At 39.1% G+C, this 14,790-nt stretch overlaps 1 protein-coding gene across 8 annotated transcripts in view; it reads left to right on the top strand.

Annotated features, from left to right (window-relative positions):
• The first annotated feature begins 1,126 nt into the window (after window positions 1–1,126).
• The window catches only part of LOC122971463 (SRC kinase signaling inhibitor 1-like), a 123,034-nt gene continuing 109,370 nt past the window's right edge, over window positions 1,127–14,790 (top strand). For 7 of the 8 annotated variants that reach the window (XM_044338116.1, XM_044338119.1, XM_044338121.1 and 4 more), the window contains exons 1-2: window positions 1,127–1,347; window positions 10,090–10,242. The gene's annotated coding sequence lies outside the window, so the exon portion shown is untranslated. The remainder of the gene's footprint in view (window positions 1,348–10,089; window positions 10,243–14,790) is intronic. The other variant, XM_044338115.1, reaches the window with a different exon arrangement.

The following is a 14,790-nucleotide window of genomic DNA, read 5'->3' as shown; positions in this document are numbered from 1 at the left end:
TAAAAATTCAACCCTTCTTCAAACAGAGAGGGCAGAATAGGTTTTGTTAATCTTTGAGAGTTTTTTTTCATGAGGTGAGTCACAGTTTTTGACAAAATATTTGATATAAAAGCAGAATGGTTCTTTCATTTTGTAAATCACACGTCCTGTCCCTTGTAATATTTCAATTATCACTCTATTTTAACATATAAATAGTGTCCCCACATCCACTACACCCATCTCTGGAATAAAAGATACTATAATGCACACATAGGCATGAGGAAAAGCAAAACAGAGTGAAGCATATAAAGAAAAGAAGAAAAAGAATTACAGTGTTTCTGGGAATTTGAGGAGTTTTGATGATATGAAAAGCAATTTTAGTAACAGGTTGCATTCTTATCATTTACCACATCATTTTATTATCACCAGTAATGAAACAATCTCCAAACACTGCCTGATGTTAGAAGGAAATGTGGCTTTTGTAATATAGAAACTGAGTTTCATAAGAGATATGTAGGCGACTATTTGTCAGAGAGAGAAGTCAGTATCTTATTCTGCTGCTCTCTAAACAACTCCAGACTTCATTTCTTTGTATATTTTTACATTATTCTCCAAATAAATTCTACATTAAGAAGATCAGATGCTTCAAACAGGGTCTATTATGATGATTCTTCTGAAGGACGTGGCTTATCTTACCTCTAAACATTTCAGAAAACGACAAAATATGGATGGATGCATGAGATACTCACTCGAATAGTCAGTTAGAATAATCTTTTATTGCAAATAAACATCTGGCTTAAAAAAACAAACCAAAACAAATAGTACTATTTTTTGTATGAGTTTCCCTTCTTTATTTTTTTAAATTTACATTAATTATTTTATATTTTCACTTATTTTTACTATAGTATATTATAGCATAATATGGTTTCTACATAATGTGAGTAGGTCTCATTATAGCCTATTTAGATGTTCTATAATTGTTCCATACTTTTAAATTGTATGTTCCACTCTCATTTGCGATTTAAATAACAAAACAAACAAACAAACGAACAAACAAGCAAAATAAACCTTTATTCATCAGTAAATTTAAACACCGCCCGGCTAGACGGCCAAGTGAGACAAATCGAACACTCCCACAACTGCCATAGTTGCGCGGCAGACAGGTGTTTGGACGAAAATGTGTCGGTTAAATGTGATACAGTTTAATAACCATTAAAGTGGCGCTGAAAACGGAGAGAAAGGCAAGAATTGATGCAAAAAGTTCCAAAGTCAAGACATTTGTTTGTTTTGTTGTTTCTGCGTCATCGTCTGGATGGAAGACGAGCAAGCTAACAACAGGATCCAACGGCTAACGGCTAACAGCTAACGGTAAAGTGAGTAAAACATCCCGCCTTCTATTCTGTGGGCTTGTTGTCGGTCATGCAATGATTACTCAGTTATCATTTGTTGCTGATTGCTTTTATTTTTCAGTTGACTAATTGATTAGTTGACAAATTGCTTTTGTAGGTTTTGTAGGTTGATGGCTGTAGGCTGCCAACAAGTGCCCATCTAGCCCCAGTTTGTGCCTCCAATTTTTTAAAAATCACATTCATAGGGGTGTGTTTATCTTCGTTAATACTGCTATCAGTTTTCTTCTATTTTCATACATAATAGTCTTTTCATCTTCTGTAGTACAAAACAAAGAAAGAGTCTCAATATGTCATTTCCTGCTATATCTTTGTTTGGATAAGAAAGTAAGATTAGAAACTCAATTAACTTTTCATCTGATGACTTAAGACCCATTTCTGATTGTTAAGAAATTCCTAAAGACCGCCTTCCCAAATAAATGAGAAAAAAAACATGACAAAAAAAGGAGAAAAATAAACTTTAAATATGTGTTATGCCACTGACAGCTGTAATAACCAAAATAAATATTGTGTTCACCCTCAGTGAGACACTTAGGTTTGCTTCTGGGAAATAATGAGATCAAGTCAGATGAAAGGCTGACACGCAGAGTAGCATTCAAAGTTGTGTTCAGTTTGTTTCTTGCCTTTGATTTTGTGACAGTCACAATGGAAAAAACCTGACTCACATAAATAGGTGGTGGTGAAAGTCAACAGAAATTGATTGCCCGTTTTGACAGAGAGGCATATTGACTGGCAGGCGGCATCCAGCATCCAGAATGAAGCAAGGTCAACTTGTGTGAGCTGAAGCTTCAGGCTGTTGTCTGCTCGTTGTTCCATTAGCTCATTTTCCAACACAGTGGACAGAGCCGTGTCTTCTGAAGCAGGATCCACAGAGAAAGTGTCCAAAATCCAAAAGGTTTCAGAGTTGAGGGTCCTCTGGGAAGTAGTCTGCAAACTTTCATGACAACTGAGTCAGATGTTGAGTTATAGCACCGGATATTTTGACATGAGGAGAAGCTTCCAAAGTTTCACTTAGGAGTGAAAACATGTCAAATCATCCGTCCTTGACTCTTCTGTTCCAAAAAAGTTTTTTCTTGAAGCCTTCAGTTTCATCTGAAACCAAAAACCCTGTTTCTGCCTTGCATTGATATACTGAGCTGATTTAACTAGTCAAACATATCTGATAAGTAGGCCAGTTTTGCATAAAAGTTAGTGTAATGCTCAGCAAGAGGGGAGTGCTTCTCTTCCAGAAATATGTGCATTTCTTTTATCAGTTCAAAAAGGTGATTAAGTGCGCGTCCTCTTGAAAGACACTTTACTTCACTGTGGTACAAGAGCTGCAAATGATCTACATCAAGTCTTTCACACAGAGGAGCAAAACACCTTGAGTTGAGTGCATTTTTCTTAATATTTTGAATAGTTTTCACAGCCATGCAGTTGTGGTGACATCTGCTTTGTTGCTAGACTTTCCCTGTGTAAGAAACAGCGTGTCCACTTGGCGTCTGGCGCCCTCTCTTGCATCTGTTTGACAACACCACGATGTATTCCTGTCATTGATGCAAACACTTGTCCAATCAAGACCTTTTTTTGTTGAAGTAATCATCAAGGCAGCGCATTACATAATCTGCCATTGTTCTTGTGAGAAGCTTTTTGCAGAATAGTAGATCCTTGTGAAGATTACTGTCCCTGCTGTACAATAAAGCAGCGTTGCTAACGTCAGTCGACTCATCCAGCTGTATGGCAAAGTGTGGGCTCGCCTTTATCCTCTCCACAAGTTGGCATTCGATATCATCACTCATGTCAACAATTCTTCTGCTCACGGTGTTATTGCAGAGTGGTGTTGACTGAATTTTTTTTGCAGCTGCCTCCTCCAGTAACTCTCGGCACATATCCACAGCAATAGGCAAAAAAAGCTCCTCTGTGATCATAAAGAAATTCTTGCTATGAGCTACATGAGCAGCAATCATATAGCTAGCTTTCAAAGTGGCTTTTGACTGAGTTGTTAATGTTGCAATGACTTTCTGTTGTGACTGAAGCTTCTCCCTTTTCCTTAGGAAATATTCTTCTGGCTTCCCAACACATCCTGGTTGCTTTGTGTTTAAGTGTCTCTGGAGCTTTGATGGTTTTAGCGCCTCATTTGACAGGATTTCACCACATTCACTGCCTGACATCATAAATCCAAATTTAATGTATTTAGGATCATATTTCCTTGCCACATGCTTTGGAGTTTTTACTAGGGCAGGCTTGTCTCCCACATCACTTTTTTGCTTCAAAAACTGATCCAGTTTGTGTCACTGCGTCTGAGGGAACGTTAGCTAGCTAACAGTGGCGACACGTTTGACTTTACCTGATGATGTGTTGCGATTAGCGTGGTGATTATCAAATGTAACTGGTCATTAAACTTATGCATTCTTATATGACGTTTTTTATTTATGTGAATTCTTGAGCACATTTAGATATAAAAATAACTAGCTTTGTAAATTACAATTAATTAATTGAGAAAATATTCAACACATTAATTGACAATGAAAATAATTGTTAGTTGCAGCCCTAATCACATCTAATAACACCAGAAAGTGGCAAAGTGAAATTCCTCAACACATCTTTGTAAAATATTTGGTTTTAGGATCTTGATGGTGTAGCTGGTGAGCTAACGCTAACATGCTAGCCAGCCAGGAAAATGCCAACGCTAACCAGTCACAATAGCTCCCTGAGCTTCTTTCTGTTTTCTCTGCACTGTGTCCTTCTCAGGATTGAACATAATTTAATTTAATAAAAATTCATTGAAGAGGGGCAAAGGCTCTTAAATGCCAACAGGTCATTACGTTCACACAGCCATCGACTTCTGTCTCGCAACTGTCTGAAAACCATGTGGAGCAGTTCATACTCTGACAGAGGATGTTAAATAGAAACGGATGGTGACACACAGATAATGAATGATGATAGCTTCTTCCTTCTTGGACCCTCTGGCGCTCTGTTCCGCCAAAGGTCAGCTCTGTCACAACAGCTTGCATGTCATAGTTCATCAAATTTGACTGCAAAAAAATGCACAGATTTATCCCTGCGAGCACCTTGTATACTGCCAACTGTTTGAACAACAACAAAGAAGAAGAAAAATGAGCTTTTGAATGATAGTTAGCAATCTCCAACTTTTCTTTCATGTGGATCGAAGGGTTATTAAGATGTCAGGAAAGACAGACTTCACATTTAAGCATTGCAGCACCAGCTGTGTCTGAACATATTTTAGCAAACATTAATACTAGTCCTAAATGTTTAACTTCAGATGTGTAGACAGGGAGAACTGAATAAACAGTTTATTTTTCATTGGCAGCCTAATGAGAAATTCTACCTCCGCAATCAGGAGCAACATCTTCAGCACACTTGCAGTCTCTAAGCTAACTGGGGCACTTTTGGCAGTTACTGGAAACTAGAGTTGCAACTAACAATTATTTTCATTATCAATGAATCTGTCAATTATTTTCTTGTTTAATCAATTTGATCCATAAAATGTCAAAAAATGGTGAAAAATGTTGATCACTGTTTCCCAGTGCACAAGATGACACCCCCATTGTTTTTCCACAACAGAAGATATTCAGTTTACTGTCATAGAAGACTAAAGAAACCAGAAAATATTCACATTTAAGAAGCTGGAACTCAAAATGATAAATCGATTATCAAAATAGCTGCAGATTTTCTCTTGAGCGACTAATTGATTGTTTGACTAATCATTGTGGCTCTACATGCAATGAATACATCTTTGGCCTTTAATGTTCCTTAATAAGTCTGGACCCTTGGTTCATTATTCAACAATAATAACTCTGATCAGTGCATTACAGTATGTTTCTGGAATCAGAGATTTTGGACATTTTCTTCTTAAAAAATGACTCAAACAATGAATCGATTATCTAACTGGGTGGCAGTTAATTCAAGTAAGTACTTGATTACTTAATACTGCAAGTGTAGGTATTCAGACAAACCCTAATAGTGTTTAAAATAAGTGGTCGGTGTCTATGTTGATGGCTGTTTCTCTTATGTTTAGTAGTGACCAGTTGAACAGAACATTACATTACTGGGCTCTGTGGAGTAAAAGTGCATCTTTCCAGGTTGTTTGAATTGTTTCTGGTTTGTGGCCACCTTTATCCAATCAACTGGGAACAAAATGTGATGATATTATGCCTTTGACAACTTATCTAGGCTGCTTATGAACTTTTCTTTGGACCAAAAATGTAAAATTGACAATGGCATACTGTCAGATGATTACTGTTGAAAACAAAGCACACAGAGCAATCAGTTACCAACAAATGCCTAAATCATTTATGTGGTTCATATTGACGTTTTGTTTTTTACCCTTGGGGGGCATTTCAACAACCCATCATGAACAGTAAGAGGAAAACTTTTAACAATCATGTCAAACATGTTTGGAAAGATGGCCAAAAATAAAGAAATGGATACCATTAAACATGATAAAGTCACAGTCCTTTCAAGTTTATATTCCAGTGAAAATGAGGATGCTGGATTTTTAGTAGAGAAGCAATATTTCAGTTTCACTAGCATAGCAGAACTTGTAGATAATGACATTACTGCTTTGAGTCCTTTGAAAGAAAAAGTCAGAATATTGCAATGAACGTGTCTCTCCCAACAATGATGAAACCAACAGAAACAAGCATAATCCACAAACCACTGACATTTATTTTTGTGGAACAACAATAGTTTAATAAAATAAAAATTGTAATAAAAATATAAAGAGTTGCAATGATTTAGTTGATTAATTGATTATTTGATGGGCAGGAAATGAATTGCCAACTACTCTGATAATCGAGTAATCATCTAAGTCTTTTTTTTAAAGCAGAAATGACAAACATTACCCAAATGTGATGATTTAGTGCTTTTCTTTGTCATACAGGACAGTAAACTGGGTATATTTAGGTTTTGGACTGTTGGTTAGATATATGAAGACGTCACCTTTGGCTCTGGGTAATTATAACAGACTTTTTGACTATTTTTGGATATTTTACAGACAAAATGATTCATCTATTATTGAGCAAATGTTCAGCAGATCAATCAATAATGAAAATAAGCGTTAATTGCAGCCCTAGCTGAAACAGTGTCCCTGGCTGAAAGTGTTTTAAAGTAGCGTCAATAACTTAGTCGAGAACATAAATACAAAGAAACAGTAAAGCAGCTTTCAGCTCATCACTCAAGGAACTCCTTCATCTTTTGTGCCAGCATCTTTCCAGTCCTGATTGATCGGAGAGTCGATATATAACCTCTGCTGCGGCTCTGTACTTTCCAGCGTTACTGTGACTACAAAGTGCTTGGTCATCTCTTGTACGTCTTGTCGAATCGTCTTTTTAAATGATGTCCAGTGGTGCCATTCAGAAATCTGTCCGCTCAGTCCAGAACTCGATTGAAAATAGCAGCGAGGACTGTTTACCTGACCCATTTTGTTGGCATGATAATTCACATTCAGGCAAAGATCAAAGTGTCTGTCTGGATCTAAATATAGTTCTGCTTAATTAAAACCAAACCAATGACAAACAGTAGGTGTGTTGAGCCACTTAACAGAAGAATCCAGGCAAACAACAGCTAATTTAAAGGCAGTCGGAGCCCAGGTCACTTCTTTCATCTTGTATGAAAGGGTTGATGCCCAAAAAACAATATGTTGTTAACAGACTGATATGATAATATGAGTTTAATGTTTTAATGACAAGGTGTGCTTCCTTAAGTCTGGCTGCATATTGTTTTTCAGCAAGAGATCAAGGCTTTAGATGCTGTACTGTCAAAGTAATTAAACCCATCAAGCTGTGAATTCAATTACTATGAAACATGCTTTAATTTGTGTTACTTTGATGTGCTCTGCTCCTCTGTTGCATTCTATCTACAGTATCTATCCAACTGTCTGTGCAGAAATGCTTTAAGTCTATTAGACACTTATCCCGGTCCTTTATTCCTCTTTTTTCCCACCACAAAAGTCCTGCATGTCTTCCTTCTGCCAAGCTAATTGGGAGATGGAAACCCTTTAGTGAATCCTCGCTCTACTTCGGGGTCTCCTGAGTCCAGCACACAAGTCCAGTTTTGCAAACCTGTACCCACCCCTGCACCGGCAAACAAGCATTAAAGATTGATTGAAATCTGATCACTTGAACCACCTCCACGTTCTAGCCAGATGTTAAAAAGGTGTAAATGCATCCATCTCTCCCTCCTCAAGATGCTTACGTAATCTTTACTCCTTCCAACTGTAACTATGTAAGCGATCTGCGGTTAATAGCTAATAAAAGGTCAGTCCTCTGTGATAGTGGCAGCTGAAATTACAATGAAGTCATCCGATGTGATATGTTTGGGTGTGAAGATGATTAAATTTTCGTCTCGCTCTTACTCCATTGTGAGGATTCAGCCATGTGTTGCTGCTCGTTCATGGATCGCTGTTTGCTGCTTGTCCTGCTAAACTGTTATTGTTGTAACTAAATGGCTAATATGTGCAATTTATTCTTATTCTGGTGCTTTTTGCAGTTACCAAACAGATTGAGGTGCATTATGTAATTAGACTTGTGGCTAATTGTAAATGGAAGCGTCTTAAATCTCATCTGGATTTGATCTGGACACTGGAAAATGACGATCATAAATGAATCTTCTGAACTGATCCCAGATCCGACCCCTTAATGTAAGACCTGTGACCTGATCTGTACCTATAATCAAACTGAGCTGGCTGCTGGCACAGACAGTAAAAGGCGAGGGCAAGGGGCACATAATGGCCAAGGGAAATGAATAAATGGAAAAAAAAATCGATGCGGTGCTCCATGCAAATTGCAAATTGTGGAGGCTGATGTGCCCTCCGTTGTTCACTCGCGTTCACCAGTGCTCACACCAGCTAGTTGGCAGACCTCTCCAAAATTAATCAAAAGCAGCGCTCAGGTCAAGTAGCACCAAAACTGAATTTTAATGGCCATCTAGATTTATTCTAATATCAGCTACTACTTTTACCAGAGCTGTCTGCACATTGATACCAGAAAACCAGACTGAAAAATTGTGAACCTGTCCTACAAGCAGAGTCTTAAATGCTGAGAGCGTTATTAATAAATGTTAGGTTACTGAATTAAAAATGTTTTTGAAGAGGAGGTAGGAATTGGGTCAAATGTGCGAGTGTAAGACTTTCATTTTAGTTAAGACCTTCCCAAGCATTTCAGCATCAACCAGGTCAAAGAGTTCCAGCGAGGCATCTTACTGTCTACTGGATGTTTGTGCAACTGTTGTGGCATTATATAGCTGACGGATACTAGACCTAATGGAGGCTGTCTTCTTTCTGGAGTGGTCTAGTAGTAGTAGAAGCATTTTAATCAAAAACTGAACCTCCATGTAGGTAGGATTTATTGGATAAAATGGCCACTGAGTGTCTATTACAAGTGCTTTTTGTTGGTTACCCAGGATTCCCTTTCAGTCAGTTGTGCCCTGAACTCCTCATCTCAGCTACTTGTGTTTATGATCTCATCTTTTGCTTCACAATCTGAAACTTAATTACCAGAAGTGAGGGAATGGGAAGGGCGACCCCTGCTGGTTTTGTTTTGAGTGCAGAAGAGACATTAATCAGAACATAAAACATTAGTCAGGAGCCCAAATGAACATTGAAACAGGTTTTGCTTGCAGTTATCAGTCCTCCTGTTCATATTGACCATTAGAAGATCTCTTCTCCAGCTGCCATGGAAGGTTAATAACAAAAACAAGGACATTTGTACTAAAATGGTGGCAACTTTGATTTGACTAATTTTGACGACTGAAGCCTCATATTAGCTTTAGATAACATTTTTGGTACATTTTTGTGGATTTTGTCCCCCATCAAATTTGAACTAACAATTCAGTCGAACAAATTACTGAATGAATTAATTGGAACTCAACCCATATACCGTAATGTGTCTCAATTATACAGGAAATACAATTTCCTGTGACTTTTGTAAGCATATATGGCCAGTGATGTCCATCCGTCAGCAGTCAGAGAGAGCATCTCACCGTTCAGTATAGTCTTATATATATATAGTCTTATATATTTTTCCGTGTGGTGTCGCACAACAGCACCATATGTCTTGAGATTGACAGATTTCTTGAGCAGGCAGTCAGATGAAGTTGTGGATTCCTTCATCACAAATCCTCAGATTTGTTATGGTTGTAGAGTAAAGCAGCCGCAACACACTGCTTCTCAGATACTTTCTGACAGGTCAAAGAACGTGCAATAGGCTAAGCTGATAGTGAATTTTAAGATCATCCTTTGCTAGATCACAAAGCAAAGCTACTTCAAACAGTCTGTTGCACTTATAGACTATAAATTTTGGATTCAAACAGGTCATTACAGTTCCAATATATTTAAACTAAAAAGTGACGGCCCTACATCACTTTCATTATAAATGCATTAGGAAGGGATCTTTTAATAGCCAGTATTAAAGGCTATGGCGCTTGAAAAACCATCCTTTAATCTTATCAGGATGTGTCTATGCAGTAGTTGGACTCCATTTTTGCTCTAATGTGACACATAAATGAGAGCTTGAAAGTTGAACAGTGATCATGACGGGGTTCCCCCTTTGTTATTGTCGCCCCCTGACCCTCGAGAGTCTACGCACGTCTCTGCTGTCACCTAACATGAACTTGTGCTTCTCTTTCTGACATCTGTCAGTCTTCAGGAACACCGCATCAGTCTGTTTGAAGTGCTCTACACCTGTCTTCTCCTCTCCGTCTGTAGGTAATTGCTGCGGCTCTATGTGATGTATGCGGTGTTACCGTATGTGTCTGCAACATCGGCGGCACCCCGATTCATTATTCAGCTCCCCTGGCCAGACGTAGCGAGAAAGCAGCTGCTCCTGCTGTCACCGGTCAAGCAGGAATCCATGAATCTGTAATTATCCTGTCATCTTTGTCCGTCCAAACCACCCTCACCCCACCACACCTCCCCTTTCCCCCTTCATGCTCTGTATTTATTTCTTCTATCTCCATCTGTCTTTCTACTGTCTGTTTCTCTGCTTAGTCTGTCATTCACTCACTCACTTGTCCACCTGTCACCTCTCAGTCTCCCGTCCTACTCCTGGTGTTTCCACATTGTTTTTATTTATCTCCGTCTTCTCCTTTATGTCCTCACTGTTTTTCCATGTTAGTGCTCCACATCTGAAAGGGAGATGAATATTTAGATTCCGTGTTTATGAGGTTAAAACATATGAAAGATTTATGTAAATTCAGGTAATTATACAGCAAATTCTTCTTTTCTCCTTCCCGTCACCTGTCCCACATCTCTGTAATTACATTACCTCTCTTCTATCTCTTCAGCGTGCAGTTTGTCTCTCGCTGAACTGTGACTTAGTGTGTTAATTACCTCAGCGTCTACAGAAGGGTGCCGAGGATGTCGCGGTCACAAAACGGTTCTTGATGAGATTTCAGGAGAGAGAGAAACCAAGGCTGAGCATACATCATACTGATATATTTTTCTATTACCTACCTGTAGCATGGGGTGTGTGTGTGTGTGTGTGTGTGTGTGCGTGTGTGGGTAGCAAAGTGAGGGCGAGTAACTCAAGGGCAAAGAGAAAACACTCAAGAGCAATATGACGAACACGGGAAGCTTCAAGGTCCAGCAAGCGCTATCTTTAATTTAACGCTATGTTTTATTTACTAGCAAGTCAATTCAGGCCACCAAGCAACAAACAAGGTGTGCAGCTGCCACTTTTCTCTTGTGTTTCAGTATGCAGAGCTGAACTCCATTTTATTTATTTTTATTTATTTATACAGGATAGTTTGATGAGATGAGATTTTCTTTCTCGCTTCTTCTCTTCGATGCTGTTTCGTGGTGGCCAAACATTTCCTTCCTCCCCTCCCCGGAGATGTTATTATCAGATGTCATAGCGTTCATGACATACAGCCCTTCTGACCCTGAACACACACACACACACACTCACACACACACACACACACACACTCCGTCTCATTAATTCATGGCCTTCAACTCAGGATTGAATTACAGCCGGTGCTAGAGTAGAATTTACTTTGACAGTATCCTTTTGTTGCAGGCACACCCATGCACACACACACACACACACACACACACACTCTGCATCTGCAGCGTTTCATCACAAACACAAGCATACACATCATGATATGCTATCAGTGTTTGCTATGCCACACTACGCTTGCTTGTATTCATTATTCATTGGCACCATTAGTCTGCTGAAAGTGTCAGAAAACATCTGCAGTCACTTTTTTTCCTTTACCTGGATCCCCTTGATCAATCGCTTCCTCTTCTTCTTCTTCTTCTTCTTCTTCTTCTTCAGCAGCACAGGAGAAAAGTGTGAAACCCTCGCAGTGATATTGAATCACTTATACACACTATATTCCCACAGACACATACGAGCACATGATTCAAATCAAATGCGTTATGATGACAGCGCTAAGATCAAAGGCATCTAGAAATGGGGTGCAGGCCCTTTAAGAGAGGCAGAATGGGGAGGGCTCAGCATCCATAAAACATGAGTTTATTCAGTGGCCATGCTAAGACATGGTTAGGAGCGCCTCTGCACTCCACAGCGTGCTCTCATACCCATCACACACACACACAGAGACACACACGCACAGAGGGAGCACCCCGGTCCTACCGAACACCCTCGCGCACACACACTCATGCTGACACAGCTCCTCCAGAAGCCGAGAGATGGACGCGCAGAGAAGAAAGGGATAAAACCGGAGCGAGAGAAACAACTACAGTAGAAGAAGAGAGCGGATGGGGGAAGACAGAAGAGGTTAGAAGATAAGAAAGGAAAAAAAAAAAGAAGATAAGAGACAAAGTGAACGGCGCGGTAGAGGACGCTGAACAGGTGCATCGAGGCGGAGAATGGGCAATTCCTCCTTCCCAGGCATGTCCCCTCTCTCTCCGTCCATTCTGTAGTTGCAGGTATTTCTAACTTGAGTGCCTTTCTCTGATGCGCTGGGGGTGCTGGGAAAACTACCGCTGTTTACCTCCCGCTTCTTCAGTGTCATGTTGTCTTGTCTTTGCCGCACATCTTTCTCTACCTGCATGTGTTTTTTTTTTAAGAAGATGGTTTTTACTTTAAGGAGTTTTAAGTAAATCTTTTCTTACTCGGTACTTCATCTTCAGTAGTACTGCAGCGTATGGATGTAATGTTAAATCTGGGACACTGGTGAAGCGTTTGTGTTGAAGTTATTTTATTCGAGTAAAGCTTCTTGATTTGATCAGCTGTATCTTGTTCTAATAATCAGTTTTGAAATACATTAGAAATGCATTTCAGAGCAGATATTGACAGCGCTGAGTGTCTGAGAGGATGGAGGATGGGGGGGGGGGGGAGTGTGAGTGTCTGCTGGTGTCGGTTGCGTCTGGCATCAGTACTTGTTTACCGCCTGTGCGGATGGGAGACTGTTGATGTTCTGGCTCTCTGTGGTTGGCATCTGGAGCGAGCCTGAAAGAAGGCTATTGATGGTTTTCCACTGGCTGCTGTTGGTCAGAGATGGAAAGTGCGATACAGACAACGCTGCTAGTTTGTGGGCAAATTGCTGGATGTTAATGCGGCGGTTTCAAAAATATAGAAGCAGTGATCTCCCACTTGGAGAGCTTTCTAAGACACACAGCCAGCTGGAAAGACAAAAAACTAATTTGCATCCAGAACATGTTTGCCTCGAAATGAGCTCCCGTTTTTATTCTTCCAAATATGAAAGTGGGTACAACATTCAGCTGGCTTTACCCTCCTTCACATCTGCTGCTGACTTAGCTCCAGTTTGTGCCTCTGATGCGTTGTCATTACATTCAAGTCATGGAGCAAAGCATCAATTTTTTCTGACATAGAGATCCCAGACTCAGGCTTTGGTGATATGGCCAAAATATCAAATCTGTTCCCCTCAAAGATGTGATTAGTTTCACAAGCCTTCAGCAGTCAACAACAGTCCTGTAAACTGTGGTTGATGCAAATGTAGTGTAACTGTTAATCACAGTTTATGGGAATATCACGACTCAAGACAAAATAGCTACTTATGGGCATGTTGTAACATTTGATTCCTGCTGCATATTTCAACCCAGATATGGACTGATATGGATTCTGGACCTGATGCCTGAGCTCTTTTTCTCCCTAAATTTAAAATCAGAGAACCTCACTCTGTGTGGAGCTGATTGGGGTGATTTTTATGTAAGTTAACATGGATCCAGGGATTGCTGTGGCAGTCGGAAGCCCGTCGTGACTGAATGTCACTGAGAGCAGAAACACTATGACACTGACAAAGAAACCATGTTTAATTCAGAATGAGACAAAAACTGGAGCACGCTGATTGATTTGCTGCCTTTTAATAGTGCAAACAGACCAATATTTCAACATCAGTCATCAGTCAAAGGAGGACAAAGAGCAAAAGGCAAAAACATATATAGTCAACAATGACAGGTGTACTAGGTTAGAGAACTATATTTAATGTGGACCAATATGTGTTTCTGATCATAGCTGCATGGCTAATTTTCACGTTGTTTCCACAAATATTGTGGTGAGTTAGCTGTTTAAGATGCATAACTTATCACATTAACATTTCCAGTAGGGCTACATCTAACAGTTATTTAATCAGTTAGTCTGTTGATCACTTTCTCAATTAATTGATTAGTCGTTTGGGCAATAAAATGTCAGTAAAAGGTGAATAATGTGGATCACTGTTTCCCAAATCCCTTTTGTCCCGACCAACACATTCAGTTTATCAAAGAAGACTAAAGAAACCAGAAGATATTGACATTTAGGAATCTGGAACCAGAGAAATTTGACATATTTTGTTAAAAGAAAAAGACTCAAAATGATCAGAATAGATGGTGAATAATTTGCTGATGACTAATCGTTGCTGCTCTCTGGTCTGATTCCTTTGCCTTGTGATGTTATCAGCCTCTCTCTCTCTCTCTCTCTCTCTCTCTCTCTCTCTCTCTCTCTCTCTCTCTCTCTCTCTGTTTCCTGACTCTTTATACTGTCCTAGTTTTAAATCAAAGCTATAACACCATAGAAACTCTATAAAAACCGAAGAACCCTTTCAAAGTTGAAGTTAATTCCTTAATCTCTCTCTAAATTTACCAACACTTGCTGGGCTTTAAATATTTAATTAATATTCTGCTAAATATCTAATAAATATTTGGTCCATTGCATGATTAAAAACAAATTTTAGTTGCATTCATTTGTCAATAACCACTACTTTTTATGTTTCTCTTGTCATACATAATTAGAAAGGATAAATGTGTTTATTGGCTACCATCTTTGTTTGGATTAAAAATTAGTTTTCATTTTCATATTTATTTAATCGGACGGTTTCAAGACTCTTTAAGGATTCAGTAAATATTTTCAAAGTGCTAGATGTTGCTGGACGACCTTGTAGGTTTTTTAGATCATCAAGTATTTATCTTCTAGAAAAAAAAACAACAAACCTTATCTCT

The sequence above is a fragment of the Thunnus albacares genome, chromosome 20 (assembly GCF_914725855.1).
Source record: "Thunnus albacares chromosome 20, fThuAlb1.1, whole genome shotgun sequence".
Lineage (NCBI taxonomy): Eukaryota > Metazoa > Chordata > Actinopteri > Scombriformes > Scombridae > Thunnus > Thunnus albacares.
The sequence above is the reverse complement of the archived record's forward strand: the minus strand, read 5'-3'. Positions and strand labels throughout refer to the sequence as shown.